This window comes from Pleurodeles waltl, chromosome 8, assembly GCF_031143425.1.
Source record: "Pleurodeles waltl isolate 20211129_DDA chromosome 8, aPleWal1.hap1.20221129, whole genome shotgun sequence".
Taxonomy (NCBI): Eukaryota; Metazoa; Chordata; class Amphibia; order Caudata; family Salamandridae; genus Pleurodeles; species Pleurodeles waltl.
Genome location: NC_090447.1, coordinates 1266684289 through 1266688871, shown reverse-complemented (window position 1 = coordinate 1266688871; position 4583 = coordinate 1266684289).

Sequence of the window (4583 nt, the reverse complement as noted above, 5' to 3'; positions counted from 1 at the left end):
CTCACTTACATGGTGAGCCTGTCCTTTTTCTTTCTTTCTTTTCTTTTCTTTCCTTGTGTTTTTATGTGCATATTCAGCAGCCATGTTCTTTCTTTTTCTCAGCATGCCTTCTTTTTCCCTGCATGCCTTAGGAACCTTTTTCAACATGGTGTCTTTTCTCTATATGTTTCTATGTTTCTTTCCCAATCCAATATAGTGACTTTCTACTTCCTGTTGGTCATTTCCTGTTCTTGGGTATATAAGGTGAGTGATTCTTGTTCTACTTGCGCTACAACACTTCCTTTGGTGGTGATCTTCGCTCCTGCTACTTTTTTCTCCAGTTATTTTTCCTCTCCTGTTCCAGCTTCTTCCAGTATTATTTTTTCTTTTTGGAAGACTTACCTTTTTGCTTCTTTTTTGTTCCAGGGAGTTCTTGCTTTAGAGGTTTTTCCCTTTGTTTTTTTTTCCTCTGGTACTTCTTCTGGAGGGCACGGACTGCTTATTGGCATTCCTCCGTCGGCAGCACCGTGGCTACCAGAAAGGGCCGCACTTACCTGGGTAAAGGCAGAACCTGCAGGAATCAAGACCTTTTTGCAGTTCCAGTGGACCAAAGACAAAACCGACGAGTAGCCTGTGACACTAGGATTAACATAGTAAACATGCACTCATCCCACAGAGGCTACATTCACTGTAGTGGAAGATGTTTGTCATCTTGCATAAATCTGCAGGCTCCCACATCAGAACACTGCTGGACCTGAGGAAGAACGGAGAATGGCTGTATCTACTGTCTCTAAATTTTAGAGGAACCCTGAAGGACTGGACCTGCTCCTTATTGTAAACGGGAGAAAGAAGTAGACCCAAGGTCATAAAGCCGAGCTCCTATTCAAACTACAGGGATACAAAAAGCTACAAGAGACCACTCATGCAACTGCCTTGCTGACCAGTGGCAACTTTGACTTGGACTGGACCTACTGTTGTCCTGTCTAACACCCTGTGAGTCTCTAAGTATCTCCCCTGTGGTCCTTGGGGGAGGCTTTAAAAGTGCTTTGAAGCATGCTTGTAAGAAAATGCCACTTTTGCATGTTCATTCTTACATTTTTGTTTCAACTCTGAGAGTGCACTGAGGCCTGCTAACAGACCTCAGTGCCAGTGTTCTAACCCCTTAGAAAGTGTATGCCAAATTGGCTATACCCATTTGGCAATTATCGTCCCTGGTCTATGGTACCCAGGAGTGTCCCACTCAAGGCTGCAGCACTTATTGTGCCACCCTGTGTGTGATAAAGTACAAAAGAGCTCTCAGCCTTCCACTGCAGCCTGGAAGAACAGTGATCACACTGCTAGTTCGACTTTAACATTTAAACTAATGGAAAAGCCACCACTTCCCTTAACAATATATGTATGTCTCGCCTAGAGAGCCCCATGGCAGGAAGCTGTGCATGATTAGGTAGGACATTTGTTTTTTCATATGTCTTAAAAGTAACACTTCAAAACTGTTTTGTTGTGGAATCGTTAACAGCCCCATTGGCTAACAAAGGGTCACCTGCTGGCATTCCAGACTGGCCAACTCCTAGATGGGTCAACCTAACTGGGCAATGTAAGGTATCAAATTAGTCATGGCATTAAACCAACTCTGATGCCTAGGGTAAATTTAACGTCACAATTAAAGGAGTGCAACTTCCCACTCTGTGACCCAGCTGGTCCAGTGGTCCCATCCGGGCACTGGTCAATAGACAGATTTTTCTGCCTGCCTGAGAAGTTGTGTGAACAACTCCCAGGTTTACGAACAATAGACATATGCGGAAGGGCATGGTGTTACCTCCCCTTCACAGTAAGCCACTCAGGGTGTTTGCCCAAAAGGCGAGCTTCCATGTGGATGCCGCCTTTGGTGGGCAAATAGAGATATCTCTCCTGATAGGCTGCCCTTTGTTCAGGTAGACAGACTGGAGACAGGGCCATAGAGGGAAGACCAGTACCCAAACCATTTATTCTGTGGGTGTGTAGCCCCCAGGTATTCACACCTCGACAGTGGGATGCCAAGCTCCTCACAGTCAAGGCAATGGTCAGGCATCTTGAGAGTGGCTAGAATAGTGCACTCTGGGATTGCCTAATGCCACATATCTTCTGAACTTTGTCACCAGAAAGGAGGGGACCTGGTAGCCCATTGGTTAATGACCACATGGTTCCCTCTGGGCACTTTTCTCTGATAAGTATGGCACCCCTGGCACCCTGTATGTCAGATCACACTGGAACTGGAACAAAGACCGAAGGTGGACTTCCCTGCTGCCCTTTGACCACAAAGATAAGCTGCACCATCTGCTGGACTGCACCTACTGCACTTTGGGCTAGTGATGTTGGGACTGTGCCTGTGGCTCCTGGCGTGAGTACAAGTGGTGCTCCAGTACCAGACCAAAGTTGTGGCTCCAAAGGACTGGTTGCCTGATCCCCTGGAACCAGCTCCAGGGACAAAAGAGCTGAAGAAGCCCAAATCGACAAGCTGGTAGCCACCGCAGAAGTAATGCCACTGCCTGCTGCTAGGGATCCCAAGAGACCAATCCTCAAAAGCCAAAAGTTGCACCCTAGTCTGCCAGATCCGGAAGTGCCATCAGAGTCCAGATTGTTTGCCAAATAGGGACACTGGCCTCAAAAAAGATTTTGCCCCAATTGATATGTAAGGAGAACGATAACCCAGCATCCCCTGGCCAGCTACTGCCTCAAATAAGATGTTGTGGGACCCTGACCTCTGTGGAAAAAGTCACCCCACATCACCCGTGGACTTAAGTATGGTGAGGGAAGGTTGGGAGAATTCTCTCAAAGAGCCCAAACAAGAAATATTGGACTATGTAGTAGGCCTTCGCTTAAGGATTGCTGAGTACTTGAGGAAAGAAAACAGGAGTTTGGAGGCAAGCCAGGAGTTTGTCAAGCACTGGTATGACCAGATGTCTTCCATTGTGTACAAGGCTCAAGATCTGGTGTGAGTGTTACAGCCTGTAGCGCCCAGAGCTCTCAAGACAAACGGACTGAACCTTACCCTATCTTGGAAAAGAAGGAAGAAGTCACATACCTGGTGAATTTGGGACCCCTCAGGAGCCCTCATAGAGTGACACGTGTGAATAGGCTCAAGATTCATCATGACAGAGGAGCTCTCAATGCTCATGGTGACAGATGGTAGAGAAGAGAAAGAGCGTGAACCTTTTCCAGACCTACTGTCTGCCAATACCAAAGATGGATTAGTGGAGTGAGTAGTTTTCTCTTTTACTTTGACAGATCAGCAGCAAAAGGACTGCTACAACCTGCTTGATCAGTTTGCTGATCTATTTTCCCTGGCCCCAGGTTTGACAACATGATGTACCCATGACATGCACACAGGTAACAGTGTACCTTTCAAAAACAAAATATACAGGTTGTCAGACCAGGCCAAAGTGAGCATCAAAGCTGAGGTTTCAAAGATGCTAGAGTTGGGGGTGATTGAGCCCCATAGTCGTCCCAAGGGTGGAAAGTCAGAACTGAGATTTTACATGGACTACAGAAGCCTAAATGCAGTCACCAAGGCTGGGTCAACCCCATTCCAAGAGCAGATGAGCTCATAGACAAGATAGGGGCTGCCACTGAGCACCTTTGACCTGACTTCAGGTTATTGGCAGATAACCCTCACTCAAGGAGCTAGGACAAGGTCTGTCTTTCCAACTCCAGAAGACTACTTTCAGTTTAAGGTGATGACCTTCGGATTTAAAAATGCAACTACCACCTTTCAAAGGTTGGTGAACAGAGTACTTTCAGGTTTGGACAGCTTTAGTGCAGCAAATCTGAGTGATATTGCTGACTTTATTCCACCTGGGAAGAACACCTGGTCCACCTTAAGGAAGTGCTTCAAGCCCTTAAACAGACTGGGCTGACTATCAAGGCAAGTAAGTGCCAGATAGTGCAATGGTCTGTAGGTTACCTGGGCCACTAAGTAGGCGGAGGCCATGAACAACCTCTCCAACCCAAAATCTAGACAATTCTGGCCTGGGAGGTTTAGATCCAAGTCTGACCTAAGTCAGAGCCTTTCTTGGCCTGACTGGTCATTATAGGAGATTTGTAAAAAGGTATTGTACCATTGTGGCAATCTTAACAGAGTTAACCTCCATGAAACAGCCAAGGAAGTCCTTGTGGACTGACCAGTGTCTAAAGGCCTTTGACACCTTTAAGGAAGCTATGTGCTCAGCACCTGCCCAGAAGGCACCCGAGTTTAGCAGAGTTTGTTGTCTGAACTGATACTTCAGAACAAAGAACTGGGGCAGTGTTGTCACACCTAAATGACCAAGGCCAAGATCAAACAGTTGCCTTTATTAGCAAGTGACTCCTCCTCAAAGAACAGTGTTGAAGTTCCATTGAGAGGGGCACCTTTGCTGTGGTTTGGTGCCTGAAGAAGCTGAGACCCTACCTGTTTGGGACTGACGTCAGAGTTCAAACTGGCCACCGACCTATCAGATGGTTGATGCAGATGAGAGGAGAGAACCCCAAACTTCTAAGATGGTCCATTTCCCTATAGGGTCAGAACTTTATAGTGGAACACAGACAAATGCAGATGGCTTTTTCAGGTTCTACCACTTAGCTGATGAGAA